The 20,892-nt window shown below is 38.1% G+C and overlaps 1 long non-coding RNA gene across 1 annotated transcript in view; it reads right to left on the bottom strand.

Annotated features, from left to right (window-relative positions):
* Window positions 1-3,487: 3,487 nt before the first annotated feature.
* Window positions 3,488-20,892, bottom strand: part of LOC137153246 (uncharacterized) — a 54,637-nt gene continuing 37,232 nt past the window's right edge. Inside the window, exons 2-4 of the long non-coding RNA XR_010919742.1 lie at window positions 9,968-10,060; window positions 4,546-4,706; window positions 3,488-4,266 (exon numbers count right to left, since the gene is read on the bottom strand). This is a non-coding gene — a long non-coding RNA (uncharacterized lncRNA). The remainder of the gene's footprint in view (window positions 4,267-4,545; window positions 4,707-9,967; window positions 10,061-20,892) is intronic.

Genomic DNA, 20,892 nt, shown 5'->3' with positions numbered 1-20,892 from the left:
TTCTAGTAAAACCTGGAAATACTGAAAGTATCAGAAACACAAGCCTGCGTGGGAGAAGAAAAAGAGAAAAGTAACAGTAGAGGGAGAGTCTGGGTAAATTAGAAGTATAAAGATGAAGGTGCTTTTATTGATGTCAATGGTTATTTTGGTTTGGCTCGATAGCTGTGATTTTTTTTTCCTTGCAAGGTTATTAGTCAGCTTTAAACCCGAAGTAGGCAAAGTCAGTCGTCATTCTTTCTTCATGACTTTTGGTTCAGTCTCCATGTAGAAAGGATAACTCTAGCCTCTTTCAAATTTAACATTTCCCATGCACAGCAGCAGAGAATCATAGACTGCTACAGTTTCATGAAGCTACTTTGTGGAAATGGAAGAACTTTTTTTTTTCTCCCAATATGGTTTCAACAAAATCAGCTAAATGACATAAGCTATGCTTGAAACTTCAGTTTCCATACTTTTTCCCATTCTGTATTACACTTTTTCCTATCTCTCTAGTTAATTTCCATAGGTTTTTACTGTAATGAAACTCAGATACCAAAGCATAAAGGAAAATAGCGAAGGAGAAAACTGTCCCAAGCACATCAATGGAGCTCAGCCTCACGTTGTGCTGTATAGGTTCTTTTGGTTTACCCTTGGCATTGTATAGCCCTTCCAGTAGTAATTGTTCACATTCTATCTGCTATCTGATGACTCTGATTGGTGACAATACTAGTTGTAAAACCCAAACAGTACAGTCATGTTAGTGAAAACCACCAATAATTCAAAGGGACAACTTGTGCAACTTCTTCCTCCTTGGAACAAATTGTTAACTGGCTGACACTCTGTTTATATTATACTATCACAGATGAAAGAATTTGTCACAGAGATATCACCTGCAGTATCTATATAATTCCAGACAAAACCATTAGTATCAAGCTCACTATGGATGAGCACCTATGAACAAGGACAGGGTTTTGTTTGTGAATCACATAGCAGTGACATTGAAGCTTTGAATAATGGCACTGGATAGAAGTGGCTAATGGGGAAAGATAAGCTGTGACACCTTTCTGCCAGGAATTGGCTCTTCTAATGTCCATCTGTTAATAGAGCTGCAAAACCAAACAAATGCCATATGAACTATATCCCTTTATATAACAGAACTAGATTGGCCCTGTTCCTTTCAACCAAAAGTTCAGTATGGTAACTGTCACTTCCACATTTTCAAGTAATGTATAAAGTTGTATCACAGCAAAGGTAGGTCTATATTTTCATCCTGGGAACAGTTCTGATTCAGTGTAATTGTTTTTTCAGTTTATGTATCTGTTAGAAGCTATGGAAGTTTTAGTTATTTTGGATTGTTAATATTTAATTTTTAAAGTGAGGAACAAATTAAGGGTTCAGGTACATTGAGCAGGCACTCTAAAAACCTATCCACAAATGTTCATTCAAAAACTTCAAATGCAATAGCTTCAACCATTATCTCACTTTCATAGGGTTCCCTTTTCCATGAATAGTTTGACATTGTTTTTGAAAATGAATGCAGAAGCAAACTTCAAAGTTGTGTGTGTAGGCATTTGGAGAAACCAAATCCTGAAATCACAGAAATTTGTGCAAGAAGTGCTTGCATGCTCATTCAATCAGGGAGCTGAAACGATACCATGCGAGTTAACTGAATAGCCAGAAAAAAACAACACAGCTTAAATAGCAAACTCGGCCACAACTGTTCACAATCATTCCAAAGAAATAATACAATTTTTCAAAATATTTCTAGCATACCATCAGCTTGGGAACATCTCTAAGTAGAAAATAAAGGCTTGAGTTTAATCAGTAAGCTGCACTGCAAAGTAGAGTCACCACAGTGAGCTCCTTTTATTTGGTGGCAATAATAATTGATTGTGTTTACCACCTGACATCATTGTACCTAATAAGGGTCCAGTCAAGTTCTAATGTCGTATGCATGATGGTAACATGGATGAAGCTGTGCCAACATATTCAATTATTTATTTTTATGGAGAATTTTGTAATATGCATCATATGTATCAAAAAAGGGAATTACTCCTTTAAGAAAAGCTGCATGATTTATGTCTGTGTTCAAATATTTATGCTTTAAGTGGTGTTTCTATCATCACCTGAAACACTATCATCCTCTTATGGAAAACTACAAGTGCAAAGTGTGGCTGTCCACATGCCCATCCCCCTCAAATTCATTTCAACTGATTAAAAAAGTTATGTTCCTTGACAGAATATAAAAAGTAAATAACAGTTATCAGTTTTTCCCGTTACTTGTAGATATAGTCTTGAAATCTAAAATTAGCAAATATTCGAGACGATTCCTCTTATTAAAGCAGTGTAAATCTGGAGTAATTCCATTTAATGCAGGATCTTTCACATAGAGTGGTGGGAGGGAGTATCTGTTCTTTGAAGTACTTGATATTAAATGCTAATGACAAAAGCATAAAATTATAAGTTATACCACAAAGCTTACTACAGTACTTATTGACGATTAAACCTTCAGAGTGAATCAAAATAACAGTGGAAGTGCTAGTTTACTGAAAATAATTTGGCATGATATTTCATTTATATTTAAGCAGTTATTCCATTTGTATATTGCAAGTTTCATTTGACAAAAAAATTGATGAGATTAAATATTTGTGAGAGCCCAACTGTATCTGTTGTAGGTATGGGGGGAATATCTGTTCTCTTCTCAGTGGCTGTGAATAACTTACATTAACATTAATGGGAGTGACAGTACATATTGCGTAGTGCTGACCCTTTACTGACAGCTGGTGTCCTTAAAACTAAGGTTTGTTAGATGGAATAACATAAACCTGCAATCTTTTCTGGACCAGAAGAGTCTCATAAAAATGAGCTTGCTTTGCTTCATGGCGGCACCTGCTTACAATAAGATGGGAGCTTCTGTATTTCTGTAATAAAATGTGATGCTAGAGCTGTGCTCTTAATTATCCTACTAAATAATGGGACACACTTAAAGTCTTTCCACTCCATCTCCCTGTGCTCATTAGTGTCATTCATGACTTATATGTCTGCAAGTTATTGAAAAAAGCAAAACTTTAAGATCAAATGTGTATTCTGATATAAAATGAACACAATTAATAGTCCTGTCTGTTTCAGAACTTAACTTACTTTTATAATAGCAAAAAACCCCTAAGTATTTCATTGCAAGATAATACAGTGGAAAGTAATCTATGTATCAATGTCTTAACATAACTTATATTGTTGGGAGGAGAAGTGGTACTCCGATACAATAGTTCTTACAGCTTAAGCAAGAGCTATTAGCTCGTGATGTTAAAACTTCTGGTTATCTCTTGGAATGTGAACAAACTGGGTATTTTCCAGTTATGAAGGATTTAGATTTACACAGACTATCAGGCAACTGACCTGGAATGTAATGTATTATATGAAAATGCATGACATGTTAAAGACCTAGACTGAGACCATCATAGTACAAAGGATTTTATGTCTACCATGTGATTACATTTAAATTGGTCTTGAGTGTCTGGTTTAAAAACGAAGTCTGAAGACTTATTTCACATTACATATTTTTGATATTACATTTACATAACATTTGACAACATATTAGCAACTGTTTACAGTTTTAAATGAGAATCAGATGGTATTGACCAAAGCTATGTCAATAAAAAGGTTTTGTTCTGCCAATAACCACTATAGCTGGTATCATTACTCAGCAGGTGAGCTTAGAACAAACCTATCACTTTGGTTAGCATATACTGAATTTGTTCAAAATAACTGGGGGGAAAGGGTTAGTGGAGTTTCATTTTTTTTAAAAAAATGCCTTTAATCATTCTGAATTTTGAGAATAAAAAAAAATTGGTTCTCTGCTCAAAAACATAACTGCCTAGTTCTATAAGGGTGGTCAAGAATGAAAAAGGGTATGATGGCACATTCTCATTTGTGCATAGCATGTGTGGAATTCTGGCTTAGCAATTGCTTGGGTGGCAGGGTTTCAAAGTTGCAATACTTCCATGCTGGACTATATGGAAACTTGCTTCTGCAAGGCCGAAGGAAAAGAGCCAGCTTCTTGCCTGGTGAGTGGGAGGGAAAACCTTAATGCAGTAGCAGAAGAAATTGATTGGACTCTTGCTTCTTCCTTTGCTTAGATAAAGGTGGAGGCAGCTCCCTCCCTTTCAGTCAAAAGGCTTGTTAGGTCCAGAGGAGTGACCAATGACACAGCCCAACACAAAGTCAGGCTGTGATAGGTCAGGCAAGAAGCCCTGGGCATCTATCCATGGAACCTGGCCAACCTGGAGTCTGGATGGAAGGATTAAAAAGAAGCAGCTGAGTTGAATTATCCATGTGATTCTTTTTTCTCTCTCCCTTCCCCCTAAGGGAAAAAAGCTCTAAAGCTAAGGTACAAAAGCAACAACTCCATTCAGAAAGCAAATGTAAACCAATGAAAGATGAGGATGAGTTTTTAGTCAAAGGAGTAGCTGCAATTGCTTAATCCAGCCTTAAGGCATCTTTGTCCTGACTGGTTGAGCCCATGGTAAAAATAGCTACCTAACCAGATAAAATGTCTAGCCCACTCACGCTTGGACTCATGGCTTGAACCACAAGTTACATGTTGCTCTTCTGGGTCTGCATCCATACTTCCTTGTTCCCTTGGAGGAAAACTGGTAAGGACCATCATCTTTTCACCTCTGGCCTCCTGGGGGGCTGTGGAAAACAGGGATCTTGTGTTCATTTTGTGCCTGCATTGAGTAACATGAGGGAAAAATAACAATTTTTGTCTGTCTGTATAACTGGATGCCTGCAAACTTTGTGGCAGCAGGAAAAAGTGAATTGCTCCCCTCCTATCTTAGTCTATCAGGGTGTATGTGTTGGGCAAGGAAGGGTGTAAGCCTCCTACTGATCAGAGGGATTATTAGCACCAAAGGAGTGATTAATGGTATGGTCAGCACCTAGCTTGTTTCGATGGGAGGGGAAAGGAGGTCCTGTCATCTGCCCCTGGAAACCCACTAAGAAACCTACCCAATTCAGCCAGCCAATACCTCCCCAAACTGTCAATATGTGTGGAAGGTAAACAGACTGCGTGGCCACTTTTCTGGCCTAAATGGATGGGGCTTTTGTTGTCCTGGGACTCTGCCCACCTAATCAGATATCAAATAGGCTGTCTGGAGGACAGAGGGGCTCAGTGTGTGGTGGTGGGGATAGTTGAATCTTTGTCAGGCTGCAGGAATGTGAAATTGGAAGTAACATTCTTCAAAACAGAACTGAGTCAAATTTAATTAGGGAGGGAAATAATCCCCATCCTTATATATTTATTGGTACTGCCAGGAAAAAAAATAACTTTCCCTAGGTAGTTAGAAGGCCCACTTAAAAATCACAGAAAGGAAAACATTGTAGATTCTGCAAACATAGCTTCATGTTTTTCAGCACCCAGTAGGGTTTGTGCATAAATGTTTTTAAAGCCAATATATTCAAGTAATAAAGAGGTGATACAGAGGGAGGGAGGAGAGAGAAATATTGGGAAAAGGAGAAATAATGGTCAGAGCATGTTAAAGAGGGGATACGTGAAAGAGAAGACACAGGTAAAAGAAGGGGTGAAAAAAAGTAAATGAAAGAAAGATGGAGGAAGAAAGAATAATGGGACAAGTGGGAATAGTGGAATAATAGAGAAGGGAAGAAAAAAAGGATAACTGGTTTCCTAAACAAAGAAAGAAAAGTGTAGGCTCTTCAATTTTTTGGAAATACAGATTATTGCTCTATTGGGAGTCCTGGTTTAGAATCACGTGAACACTTGTGATTCCCTTGAGCCCTAGGTATAGTCCTGATCCCGCTATATAGCACCATACAATTGAAAATAATAGGAGTTTGGAGTTTTGCAACTGACTTCAATGGAGCCTGGATTTTACCCCATGAGTTGTAAGGATCCATGCTTCTCAAACACACAGCAAACAGATTCATTTTAAAAGAGTAATTTAAAAAAAAATGTCAAAAATACTTTGAGCTTAAATCTCCTTTCACTTGCTCTGAGGCAAATCAGGAGTAACTCCTGAATAAACTGAGCCACACAGACAGGACTACTGCTTTAAATTAAATAACAAGATCCTGAATTTTGTCTTAGAAATAACTACACTGAGGTCAATGAAGCTACCTTGGTGTAAATGTCAGATCAGAATCTGGGCATAAATTATTACAGATATTGCCTGTCTATTTACTGAATATATGTGTCACTGTCAGGAAATCTAACATCATAAAAGGAAGGGGGACGAATTGTGCACAAACATAACAAGTTAGAGCTAGACTGACATCATGTTTAAGTGTTTGCAGGATCATTTTTTATTCAAAAGTGTCAGTAAAGCCATCCATGGGACCATGCAGATACAAGCCATAATTATTTGATTATTCTATAGCTTGAAAAGATCAAATAGTTCAACTAAATCAGAACACACAATGCAATAGTCCTGGAGAACAAATTGGTATTACATACATTACAGAAATGTTTCATGTAAAATTACCAACAGTGTATGTTATCTAAATTTAGCTTCTGGCTTTGTGCTTTCAAATTTCTAGTTAATTGGGCTAAGTACTAGGAATTTTGAAAGAGGAAGTGACATGGTATTTCTTTGCCAGCTGATTAATGGGTCTTGATATCACCAAAGGGTAGTTATTCCTGGTTAAAGCAGTTATTTATGTTAAAATGGGCTTCCCCACTACTGAAGTCAACTTTTTCTTTTATTCTAGCTTATTTTGGTAACCTAACTAATGACCTTCATAAATATATGGCAGAAAGTTCACCCGAAAACAATAAAAAAACAAAATTAAAAAAGAGGTGTCAAAAACATTTGGTGGCTGATTCTCCTTTCATTTATTCTGATGCAAAGCAGGCATAACTCCTGAATGCGCTGAAAGCCTAGGAAGGGTTATTGATGTATTAAATCAGGGCCTGACTTTCATTTCCTAGAAATAACATTGTTGTCAATGAAGTAAACCTGATGTAAAACTAAAATTAATCAGATCAGAATGAGGCCCTAAAGTATTCTAATTACTGCTTGTTATTGACTGAACATATAAGGTACTATAAATCACTCTGTCTCCATAGCAGGCAGGAAAGACACTATGTATATAACATAGAGGCGCTAGCCTGGGGGACAACCCGTGGGTTTAAATGTTTCAGGATCAGGATTTCGGCGTCTAAATTTATGGTGCAAGGATTATGTCTCTTTTTGTAAAAAGATGTACCAACTTATGGTGCGATATAAATGCCAATAATCAGGTTTTAAAGAAGAAACCGCAAAACACTGATACAAAAACAGGGAAAAATACAGAACTAGATTTTTACTAAGATGATGGGGGAGAAAATATTATTACAAGCAATTACAAAAGAGACACATCAACATTATATCTGCAGAGAAAGTGAGGTTAATAAGCTAAATATCAAGACCATTATCATGGATAACATCACACTTATTGTCCATCTAAAAACCAACTTTGAACATAGTTGTTTTGCCATAGTATATCCATGTCGAAAACTGGTAGGAACAGGACTTTAAAAAAAGAAAAAATGCTGTGCTGAGCTGGGAAATCATAGGTAAATAAGATACAAATTTAAAAAAAAATCCAAACAGTGCATTGTATTAAATACTTTCCTGACAGTGGGAGACTAAAGTGAATGAGTCTCTTTCAGTACCTGCTTTTAGGCAGAAAATTCAACAGGAAGAAAAGTTCACTTGGCCTTAGGTAATATAAATTTTTCATCTAGTAGCATGCATACAGAAAACTCATATATCTGCAACCAGTCACCATCCATGTCTCTAAGTACTTATCATTTGTGTTACATCTGCAAGTTGTCTGTAGTATTTTCATACCTTTCCCAAAGCTCTGTGTTTAAGTCAGACTGGGGAAAAATCCTGCCTCCACTGAAGTCCCTAGCAAGACTCCTCCCACTGATGTCAAAGGATATGTCTACACATTGATAAAAAACCCACAGTACTGAGTGTGAGAGCCCCAGGGCAGCTGCAGCCATGCTACGGGTCTCTTATTGAAGTACAGACATATATAATGAGGTACAGAGTTTCACCATGGATCTTCTCACCTTCCTCAGAAGAAGTTCCACTAAACAACTTGCTTGTGCAGGCAGGCAAAATTTGACCATTTGTTTTCAGTCAATCCCGTAATATAAAGATTGCGTGATTTCCAGCCATATATAATTGATCTCATATAACACATTATCAAAATGAGGCACTTAATGAATATGCTCAGAATTAACATATTATTTCTAACATGTTATCGCACATTGTTAGATTGTGTTATATTGCTCTGGATGGTAGGAAAATGACAATTTATGTTCTTGTATATAGCTGAAGATAGAAAAAGGACTTGATGTGATTTTATGTGCCTAGAAAACTATTTTAGAAGGACATTTTATAAGAATTTAATGTTTTAGAAAGCCTGAGTATGGAAACAAAAGACGAAAAAAAACCCTGACAATTAATGCCTCAGAGCCATAAACTAAAGCTCAGTGTCAAATATAGAGAATTATAAACTACAAAATACCAAGGCAAAAGCAATAAAGATTTCAGCAGTTCTAATTATTTTATTTAGTTAGTTCATTTTTAATACAAAAGAGAGAATACTTGGAAAACATGCATCAAAAGCATGCCATATGCTGCATGCAATGTAAAATGTTAAGAAAAAGGCCTATTTTTAATTTTAAAAACGTTATATAATATATAAACAAAAGCATATGAATGAGACTATAAAAATAGGACAATGCAGTCCAAGAAAATGTGTTAAAGTTCAACAGTAGAAAACCATCCTACTGTAGATTAAAATGTTTATGAAACAATTAGCCAAATCTTGTTCACATTACTCACACAGGCAGCCCCATTTAAATTGATTGGGCTACATGTGAGTCTGCTGAGTCTCTTAATATAGCTATCAGGAAAATAAGCTGTATTCAGATATGCAAGTAGCAATCTGTTAGCTTTGTGTCATGGCACAATCAAAATTTTTTCAATTTCCAGAGTGCTATTTATTTTTCCAGGAATTATTACTAATGCAGGCTTAATTCACATCTTAAAAATAAAATGTGTCACCTTCAAGAGTAGTTTTTTTTTCCTGGATGCTTTTTTCCAAGGGCTTCTGTATGGGCTCAGGATCCAGACTGATACAGTAATATGAAAGCAAGATACCAAAGGGAGTATCTGACATCTGAAATCCAGACCTGAAGAATAGCTTTCTGTAAGCTCAGAAGCTTGTCTCTCTCACCACCAAAAGTTTGTCCAATAAAAGATATTACCTCACCCGCCTTGCCTCCCTGATATCCTGGGACCAACATGGTCAAAATAATACTGCATTCTTCCAACTATGACAATCAAAGGAGAAATATTAGCAAGCACCAAAGAGATGAACTATCATCTACAATGTTGCTAGGACAGATATATGCTTTAGGTGGCAGAGAGCAGAGAAAAAAACAAAACCTTCACAGCTTCAAAAAGCCATCAATCAGGAGGGGTTATTCTGGGGAGAGGAAGTAAGATTTAAGAACCCCACACATAAAGTCTGCTCTGCTTGCATACAGGGCATTCTGCAGTGGTTTCTGGTCCTCAGTGTGCAGAGGTGGTGGTGAGGGCCAGGTTAGCCCTGGTGGCACAAATCCACCAGTAACTGTACCCCATAAGGGGTAACCACAGCTTTCAGGTGTTAATGCAGTCTTGAGGTTTAGCAGCCTCTGTGGAGAGAGTATAGAGGGAAATTTCTTCTTGTAGTTGTTTTGGGCTACTTAGACTGTGCACTGGTTCCAAGATTTGACCCTAACAGCACAATCCAAAAGGAAGAGTATTCTCACTACTGACAAAGTTTAAAAAAAAGAAGGGGTGACCTGTGTCATTAGACAAAGGAAGTGAAAATGGGCAGCATTTATATGGACCTGGAGATCAATGAATTTCAAGAGCTGTCAGAAAAAACAATAGAGTTAACATGTTTAGTTTTTGCAAGATCTACTTACTTAAGTTTGATGTTGGAGGACAGTAATATTTGCTGACCTCATCTGTCTGTCTTCACCTTGCAGTTGTTTCAGTTGAGATGTTATGGTTGTAATCTAAATCAAAAGACCTTTTTTGAGACGAGCTGAAATCTAATCAATACAGATTAATTTAAAGCATCTGTTATTTACTAAGCAGGGATAGTTCATCACAGGAGAATTTAAACCCAATTTACATAACATAATTTGCAGTACATTTGAATATATCTTCTTGGTCTCTGTAGTACTGTAATTCTGTTAAATTCTGTGACATCTATTTTGTACAAAACAATGTATTCTAGATCTTCGCTCGTTTCTCTTTTGTTGAGACGTAGGTCATGTTAAACCATTCATCCCTCCTGTGCAGGCAAGTGAGATGAAATGTTCGGAATGCTGAACGCTGTGCTTTCAGAATGATTCAGGGTAGGTGCTTTTGTAATTATGATGCACTAGGAAGAGCCACAGTGTTCTCTGACATTCGCCCTCACACTTCCAGTTATGGCTGGAGTACAAAGCATATACATTGAAGTCACTCTCACTCAAGATCTGCTGAGGCTTTTTTTTCGTTTCTTTTTGCACCTCAAAATTTTGTTTATCTACCTAGCTCTTAAAGTAATATGCGGATTAATGTGTGGACACTGTTAAAATGTATTGGCTATAGGACAGATTTTTAACGGTAATTAGGTGTCTAAAGATGCAGACACTAGGCATGATGCAGGCACTTTGAAAAAGCTCACTATCTCCATTTTTAAAGGTACCTAAATATCTCTAAAAACTTGACCTTCAGATCCTTTGTTGTGGCGAAGGAGCATATTTCAATTAGGTGAATGGGAGGTGCAAAAGTGATTTTAAGTTACCTTTGTGCTTTCTCCATGCTGGGCTGTGTGTCCCATGACAGAGATCAAAGCTGTATAAGGTTGCTTTAAACTACATTGGCTGCATTGGCTCACCTGGCCAATCTAGAATCCAAGGATTGCTGGAAGTCCTGGCTACACCTCCTTTCCATCAACCGTTCCCCTTTTCGCAGTTCCATGACACCACAGGACTCTTCTACACTGGAGTGATGTTCCTGTGGTCAATTATTTATGCTGGCTTTTAGGCTTCATTGCACTGGCTCTGTGGGCAAAGCGACCCAATCACAAGGGACAATCTGACCGTGGGTTCCAATTAGGTTCTCATGTTGGTGTAAATCAGGAGTTACTCTTCTGTATTCACTGAAGTTACACAAGTGTAAAATGTGTGTGAGGTCAGAATTGTGTCCTCTGAGTGTCTCTCCTACATGAAAAAAAGTTTCCTACCAGTGCCGTACACAGTAATGTGAGGGGGCTTGAGCACTGTCCCACAACATGAATCTGTAGGCCATGCGCAAACATCAAATCCTCTCAGTGGGAGACTTGCAGATTTGTGAATGGCCAATGGGAGGATTTCAGAATTGGGCCCATAGTGAATTATCACATGTAAGGGGCTACTCCATGTTAGTTGCAAATGGTTCAGTTAGTCATGGACTTGGAAGTGAAATACAAAAATATGAGAAGTGACCCGTCTAGCTCTTGGATGCTCAACTTCCAATGAAATAAGCAGGAATTTAGTGTGCAAATGCCAGCTTAAGCTCTTTTTGGACCTCATTGTACTCTGTTTAACCCTGTAACTTCACTTACTTTTAGAACAGAAACATATACTTGTTCTTTCCCATCTACACCGTCCTTCCCTCAATACACATATCCAAATATGTAATTCTCTGCTATTAAATGGTTTGTGGTACAATTATGAAAGGCTAACACAAGAAATGTGACATTTATATCTCACTCTTCTACATGAGAACACTACATACACCTGAAAATGAAAAGCCAAAAGTCAAACCATTCAGACAGAGATTTTGCTTTCTTAATGTGGAGCACCGGTGAAAATGTAGTCTTTAGTTCCCCTTTCAGAGTGTGGGGTTTTGTTTGTTTTCCTGAGTTGATTGGATTCTTTTCATAAAGCTTTAGTAAGTACTAAACAAGTCTGACAAGGCACTTTTCTCTCCTCAAGTTTCAAGTTAGCAGGTATGGAAATTAATCTCTGTCACATATAACATGTGTTTACCAGAGTGATGGATCCTGCTCTTTAACTGTCATCTGTAATTGGCACTGCCAACCGATTAAAGGGTTATACTTGGGAAAATGGTAGTATTTGACAATGAATTTTACATGCTAAACTGTTCTTTGTGCAGGAAAAAGTAGAAATGTGCAGATAATTCCACCAGTTATTGATGACATTAGAGGTAAAACCATCATTGACCCAGTATCGAGTTACTTGTCCAGTAGATTAACCAAAGTTCAAAACTCCTGCATCCCATTTGTAAATGAATAATCTTAATTTATGATGCCTTTGTGTAAAGAAAGTTTGTGATGGTTAAACTTAAAGTGGTTCAGAGTTTTGGTTTGGTTCAGACAAGCTGTTGGCAGCTTGGACACTTATCTGAAACTTATGCAAACTAAGTAAATGCATTGAATCTGGTCCTTCAAGAAACTGAGTTCTTTCTGATGAACAAACTCAACATCCATTGATTTGGGTGATCTAGTTTTTCCTTGATAAATTCATTTAATAATTTAGTACTAATAGAAAATTAATGTGAACCAAATGGTAGAGTGTGATTTCATTTTTCTGTTCAATTCAAACTGAACTCATCAAACAATTCATAGATTCACTGACCATTAGGGAAAAGTTCCAGAGGGGTAGCCGTGTTAGTCTGTATACAGCAAAAACAACAAGAGTCCAGCAGCATCTTAAAGACTAACAAATTTCTGTGGGCATAAGCTTTCGTGGGCTGCAACCCACTTTGTTAGATGCATGAAGTGGAAATCACAGATAGGAGGTATCACCTAATCTGACCTTCTATATGATTCAGGCCATGGAATTTCACCCAGTAACCCCTAAATTGAATCAATTAACTTTTGTTTGTTGAAGCACATGTTCCAGAAAGGCATTCAGTCTTGATTAGCAGATATCAAGAGATGGTAAATTCATAATGTCTCTTGGTAGCTTTTTCCAGTAGTTAATCAACCTTGCTGTTTAAAATGTGTGCCTTATTTCTAATTTGATTTTTCTTTTGCCTTAACTAAGTCTAGACATTATTTTAAAAGGTAAATATACTATAGCAAGGTAATTACACAAATGTCTTTCTTTACAAATCAAAAGAATAGACAGATTTTTAAAAATCTATTTTAATGTGAAGATTCTCACTCTCTCCTTCCTTCCCAGGGGAATTTTGCAGGATAAGTCAATACGTGTAACAATAAATATTACATTTTATATGGTCCCCCTAAAAATCAAATACCATTAACTGAGAAATACTTCCAAATGTGCAAACTATTCACAAAATGCAGAATATTGTGAGCCACCAGATCCATAATAACTAGATGACTGTGAATTCTGATGGTTCAGCAGAAGTCCACTTGATATCTAAGTAAACACCCACATTTTTTCTCTAGTAGCTATTTCAATATCAAAAGTCTTTCAAAACAGATTAGACAATTCAACTTCATAGTATTTATAGGCATGAAATTGGATAATTTGGATTTAATTACATTGCAAAATTTTCTTACACAGTTTGACAATTAAATAAACACCTGTTAAGATTAAAATTCAGTACTAGTTTTTAGTGCAAATGGTTGCTGGGAGTTTTTCCTGGATTTTCAAAAGAGAGAAATTGATTGGGATTTGTAGTAGCAGAGTTTAGAGATGTAGAAAATGATTTAGACAAAATCCAGTTAATTTAAATGTAGAAATACAGTACCTATGTGTTGGTATTTGAATGCATATTTCCCCAATTGTCTAGCACTAGAATGGCTTGAAATAGCTGAACAGATTGGTTAAGTGTACCCAATTTACCTGTATCCAGGATTTTAGAGAGAGAATATATATCCCATGACTCATGCTTTCATAATCTCCTGAGTTTCTCCAAGATATTTGAAATTCTTAGAGAAATACGCATCTGAGCTGCTTAAAAGTCTTGGGCCAAATTCAGACCTACTGGAACCAGCACAAATTCAGTGATGTCAGCTAGATTGTGCCCATTTACACAAGGCAGGAATTTCATCTTTTAACTACTCTGATAGCTAATACAATAGCACTTTTCACCCTAAAGGATCTGAAAGCCCTTTATAAATGTTACTAAACGGTACACTGGGATTATTCTGCAACCATCACTTGTTGATATTGAACAATTGTTTTGAAGATGTATACCAAAACCACACTGTAAGGCAGAGAGACAGAAATTTCTCAAGAATGGTGCAGAGAACTGGTGCATTACACAAAGAAAAGAATTACCTATTGAACTTAATGAAAATTATTATTAAATACCAAAATATATAGAGAGACATGACTGTATTTGCGGTTAACTGTATTATTGACATTTCCCTTAGTTTCAGATTTTTTCCACCTTTGTATCCTCCTATGACAGATTATGAAACAGTCCAAGGAGAAGGTTGTGGTTACATTTTATTTTGCCTCTGTCATTTCATGATTCTTTTGTTAATACTATCATATATAAATCTGTGGTGCTAAATTTTATATGCATCAAATATAGTGTAGAAAGAATAGAAGAAGCACAGGTATGCTGTAACTTAGAGGTAATAGAAAATACTGCTTTCATGTATTTCAATGATACCAATTATTTCTGGATATGGAGGTTATGATTTGATTTTATATATGATCTTGATTTATAAGATCCCCTTCTCCCCCCATTAATCCTGTGTACTGGGTGGCTTGAAAAAAATTACAACTAACCACCTTGCCCTATATAACAAATGGTTGGCTGGTCATTTCATCAGTAACAAAATGAGCTTTATCATGCGACCAAAAGATGAACAAAGCTGGGTTCTGGAGAGCCAATGGGCAAGTAATTAAGGAGCCTTCATGAAGAATACACTGTCAACAGCTACCTCCTTTTTAAACTTCTTGATCTTAACTATGGCATTATGGTTCTAGAAGAGACAGGGTGTCTTAAGAAACCAGGGTGCACAGGTGCTTGTAGCTAAAGACCAACATGTTGAACTGTACCCAGAATTCAAGAGTCAATCAACCCGCTGGACCACTGGCATCATATTTTCATGGTGGGACACTCCACTTGGTAATTAGAACACTGAGGCGCCAGCTTCAATTTTCAAGTGATTTCAAGATGTTGCCTTGTATTTGCTATATCTATCCTTAAGGTGATAAAGGCATGAATAAGGACCACATTCAAAGGAAATGGTCATACTTGCTACACCAAACACAGATGAAAAAGCTCTTGCCTACGTCTCTTATTTACACATTTTGTAGCAACTGTTGGCCTAACAATCACCGCATTATAAACTTTAGTGACAAGTGGCAGTTATATTCTCTTAATCAGAGGAGCTGATATAATAAGGAGGATGGTTCAACATTAGCCTCAGACAAAATCCCCTGCGCTGCCATAGACTTCCTGGCCTTTGTGACCTTGGGCATGTCACTTAATGAGATGAGGCACACAGGGTATCCATAACATGGGGATAATGGCATTTCCCTTGCTCAGAGGGTGTTGTGAAGTTAAATACATTAAAGAATGTGATGCACTCAACTATGACCCATTTATTTACTGTAGAGTCAGAGAATATGAATCATTCATTCTAGCTACTTCCTGCAACCTAGCAACACTTCAGGAGGATGCAGGATGAATCTTTGTTCACAGATATGACATAATAGTGTACACTTCTGAGACTGCCACAAGCACACAGTTTAGACAACTAAAGTTAGCCCTTCAAATGCACAGATTTTCCAGTTTCTGCCGATACACACATATGTGAGGAGAGATTTTACAACTAAACTTTAACTTGAAAGAGCAATTGCATGCAATACTATAATATTTATTTGACATAAAAGTACATACCATGCAAACTCTCAATTAACTGATAACCAAATATTATTACTTTGTATTATTCTGGCAGAACATCTGTATCACTGGAAAATGGCATAGTGAAGGCATAGTAGTATGCAGGAGTATAAAAGTTTCTTATTAGGGGAAGAGACAATAGAAATTTTCAGCAAGACCGGGTAGAAAATTAAAAGATAAAGTAAACTTATTAAATCTGAAATGGTATCTATAAAATCAATATCAGTTACCCCTGTAAGCACAACAAAGATAAGGCTGAGAGCATAAACTGAAGTTAAAGAAAAACAATTTCAGAACACACAAGGCAAGCTTTTTTCACTCAGACAATAATATAGGGTTAGAATGGCCTACTGGGCAAAGATGTTAGAACAAGACATTGCAGTCATTCAGGAAGCAATTAGATGCTGTCCTGAGGGAACATATGTATTATTAGGGCCAATCCTCTTTAGGTTGAATGGCCTTTTCTCACATTCAGGATATTTTATGTTTGTAGCTCCTTCTGTGCTGAATATATTCCATTGCTTTGGTCTGGAATATAAAAAGGCAAATAAAGACTACGAACTGAATGGCATATTCTTCCCTTTTCCTATAATAGTCTGTATCTTTTCTGCATTTTATTTTTTTTATTTTTTTTGGTACACTCAGGTAAAAAGTTGGGTACTTGTAAATACTTAGATTTTGGGTAAAGTTAAAACTAGAACACTTAAGAAAAAATACTTAATGAATAATGTTGGCTGAATGTTGTGATTATTCACCTGTTATATTGCTTAGTGAATATTAGTCAACTGCTTATAAAGCTGATATAGTTCCTGCAACTGCTGTATCTTCAGGAAACATATCTTCATTCCTTTCGCTAATCCTTGTGTACCCACCCGGATCTGGACATGATCTAATCCCTTTTTTCATAAAAATTGCTGAATACAGGACCACTTATAAAGGACAATGGCATTTCCCCATCTTTTAGAAGCCATGATCCTACATGATCCTCCCTTGTATGAGCCGTCCAGTAAAAGTTACAGAACAATTCTCCTGAATAAGGTGGCACGGGGCCAGGCATTGGCACCTGTATTTCCCCCTCTATGGTTCATGAAGGGCACACCTTTTAGGTTCTTCAGCCATAATTTCTCTTTGCCAGAGACCTATGTCTCTCTCTCCCCCTTCTGAGCGTAATGTCCCTAGTGAGTCTGAGTGGCAAAACAGGCCAGCATCTGTGCTTTGCTTTCTCTTTTGAAGGCTATGAATAACATTAATTGCCAGCAGTTATAAATTGCCACAAACCTTTTTATACACAATCACACTTATTCTTAAGGTCAAAGAGTTATAGAGAAAACATATTTAAAAGAACTGATGTACATGCTACAAGCTTTCCAGAGGTCACCCATCAGTCTTATAAGACCTCAGTAGGACAAAGTCTTTCCAATCCTACCCAGAAAGGATTGGGACCAACTCCCTTGGACAGAAGGTCCTGTCCATTTGGGGGATCAGACAGAAGCCCCGGAGTCCATTTAAATTCTGGCTATTTATCCAAAACTCTTTCCAGATCATCCCATTTGAATGAGGGTTTGTCTATACATGTAGCTCAATAGCGGTGCAACAGCTGAGCTGCTATAGTGCTTAGTGATGACGCTATCTATGCCAACGGGAGAACTTTTCCTGTTGGCATAGCTTCCACCTCTCAGGGAGGTGGAGTACTTATGTCGACAGAGGAAGCCCGCCCATTGACACAGCGCTCTCTACACCAGGGATTAAGTCGCTACAACTGCATTGTTTAGGAGGGTTGAAATGATAGCGAACAGAAATCCTGCATCCAACTTTTTAGAGGAAGGATTTTGGATCCAAATTTTCATCTGAACTTTGCTTCTCAGGTCCGTTTCTGCTCTTTACTCCCAAAAAACAACATCAAGCTCCGTGTGTAGCCGGCAAAGAAAGAACTAATGGCAGACATCTGTGCTAATCCGTGCCAAACTCTGGAGGAACTGATTTGTTTTGTTTTAATATGATCCCCTGGTGATTGGGAAGGTTACGGTTTTGCAGACTTAGTTTGCACACCCTTTGTTCCTTTGAAGAATGAAGCAGTAATCTAAGAGACTGCCCATTGATCTCTTTCTCTTTATTGTGATCACTGTAAAAGTTTTTCAAAGTGCATCGTGATTCATATTGCTGACTTGTCTGCATAAGACAAAACTGCAGTGAGCTTTATTGTGGAACTTAATAAAGAGAATAGGTGATAAAGAGAATATTATGTTGCATTATATAGTAAGACAATGTGTCAACTTAAATATTAAATCAAGCTCATTATGGAAGCTTCTTTTGCTAAATAAATGATGTGTTAGAAGAAATGAAAAGGAAAGTTGATCAGATACAAGTAGATGGTATAAAAATATATTAACTGGTTTTGAAAATACAGTAGACGCTTGCTAGTAGCACCACAGACTGCCACACCACCAACTCTGCCTGCATGGCCCAGTTATCCTGCAGCCGAGGGGAGAGCACCCCCTCCGAGTAAGGAGAGACGGGGGCAAAGAAAGGAGAGAGAACCTGTTACCCCAGTCAGAGTAGGGGTTCAACTCTAGATGACCCCAGGCTGGTCTTTGGGTGGAGGGAGCAACACTGAGATCAGTTTGGTCCAAGATGGAGGACACCAATGACATGGGGAGGTGGAAGGAGTTGGTTGGGATGTGGTGTATGAAGAGTTAAGGGTTTCAGAAGGGATGGGGCAGCCAAATTCTGGTGGGGAATAAGGCAGGGCAACCTTAGATTTGGCAGGGGAGCCTCCAGTCGGCAAAATGACTGAGCAAGCCCAGCTCCTGGGGACAGGCTGAGGCTGCTCCTGCTGGAAACTTCATGCTCCACCATGGTTGAGGGAGGGATGGCCAGGGAAGGCACGGTGTGCAACCTGCAGTAGATTTGATGCTGGCTCCTAGCTTGAACAATGAAGACTGGAGTGGGGAAGGGGACAGGTCAGAACCCTGCAGAATGGCATCCCTCCTCTTGCCACTGCAAAACAGCACACCCACACCCTGCCGCCAGCAACTGGGATGGAGGAGACAGCTCAGTGCATGGGAGGAAAGGGGGTCCTTAATGCTCCCGAATGCAAAATAGCAACCAATCCCTTCCCCCACCGCCTCCTGCAAGGATGGGAGGAGGAAACCCTCCAGCTATGCCTCTGCTGCTCCCCTGCTTGCCCCTCCCCTGAAAAATCCCTATCTTCCAGACCCTCCCCCAATCACCGTCTACACATGCTCTCCATGTAGGGATGGGGCTGTGTACGCTGGAGTTGTGTTGAAGGGCCAAGTTTGGAAGGGGAGTGGAAAGATGCATGTGGAGAGACGACATCCTTCCAAGCCCCTGCCAAACTCTGTCCCAGGATGTGATGTCACAAATGTAGCTCTTATGTGGCATCTGTGTTGCTGTTAGCGAGTGGACAATTTTACAGCAGGAAAAGTGTTCCAGGGGAAATCTTGCTTATAAAAGCAACCACTGCTTATGAGATGCTGCTGCAAACAAGCAGCTACTGTATATTATGTAAATGTGTGGTTTTTATTTCTTAAAATAAAATAAAAATGCTAGGTTAGTTTTGTGCTCTGGAAGGTGAACCCGAAACGGAACCTACTAAACTGAAATGCTACACGCAGTTTGGTGCAATTTAACCTTTCCACCACAGCTCCTTTTGATTTACCTCTACTGTGGGCAGTAACCCCTTTGCTGCTCCACTTCTGGAAAGCTATGTGCTTCACCAAAAATATCTAGTTTGCCGGGTTGTTATGCTTGTTATGATCCGTAGGCATTTGCCTATGAACCTAGATGAGCCTCCTCTTTTGTTGGAGGCATAAAAAATGTTCTGGAGGAGTTAGAGCACTAAAATAGCATGCCACTACAGAGGCGGAGAGAGAGAGAGAGCACTTACCAGTGCACCTAAAGGTGGCAGGTAGTAGCTACTGTAAAGGAAAATGAATGAAGCATTTTGAATAGGTGTTACTGTAGCTGCGACACAACAATGAAAAAGGATTGGTGCAAGTGAACTTGAAGTTCCATGTGACTGTTTGGGAGTTGGAAATCCTGCTACAGACCCAATTCTTTTTAAGTGTAATCTATTTTGAAACGAGGCTATGTAAAATCGACATCATACTACTCAACACACCTGCTTCCTGTGTGTACTCAGAATCAATTTTGATTAAATCACTGGCAAAAGTACATTTTTACTACATTTTCATCCAGTGTTAGCCAGCAGAGCAAACGTAAAGGGAGTGAGATAGGTTCTGATCCTTCCAGTGCACCAGCAGAATAGTTCACTGAGCTTCACATAGAAGGCCATTCAGTTATACAGCTGGGTAAAACCATTAATGGCAATGGAGTTTGCAGAAGTGTCCCATTGAAGGCAAGAGATTCATGGACATAGACAATTAACACTAGCAGTTCCCCTTATTTTGACTATTATGTCTGTGTTTAGCAAGATTTTAAGTTCTGCTACTTAACACATAGTGCTTTTTTAGCATTGACTGGTTAAACAGGTTTAGAAACAGGCCCACTGGAGCAAGAGGTTGTTGAAGGGGCTCTGGCTAAGGTTTTCATTTTCATTGCTTTACTGGATTTGTTCTCACTGGTATTAAAACAAAACATGACTGGCAGCAAAAAATTGTAAAGTTTAATTTGTGCAATCACTGTGCAATTAGAGTATCAGTGGATAGCACTCAGATAACTACCTGATAAGGGTTCTTTACCCTAGAAAGTTTTCTTCTCTTGCCTAGTTTAAGGGACCCTTTACTGATTACCAAACCATATCTAATGCCTAGAGTATATGAAATCACAACCTCTACCACAATCTATTTTCCAGAAATACTTCAATGGTTTTCTTACTGTTCCCACTGCTTAGAAATTCCTAAATTCTGACAAAAGCAATACCTCTGGGATTGACATAACATAGCAAGCAGTTCATGGTACACACAAGAATGTGAGTATTAGTTCTAAATCCTGAGGATCTTGCTTGCCAGTTTTATCATAGAAACTTTAAGATAAC

The sequence above is a fragment of the Emydura macquarii genome, unplaced genomic scaffold, assembly GCF_026122565.2.
Source record: "Emydura macquarii macquarii isolate MOO-44397 ecotype Brisbane River unplaced genomic scaffold, CSIRO-AGI_Emac_v2 contig_1253, whole genome shotgun sequence".
NCBI classification, from domain to species: Eukaryota; Metazoa; Chordata; order Testudines; family Chelidae; genus Emydura; species Emydura macquarii.
Note: the sequence above shows the minus strand (reverse complement) of the source record. Positions and strands in the feature narration are given on the sequence as shown.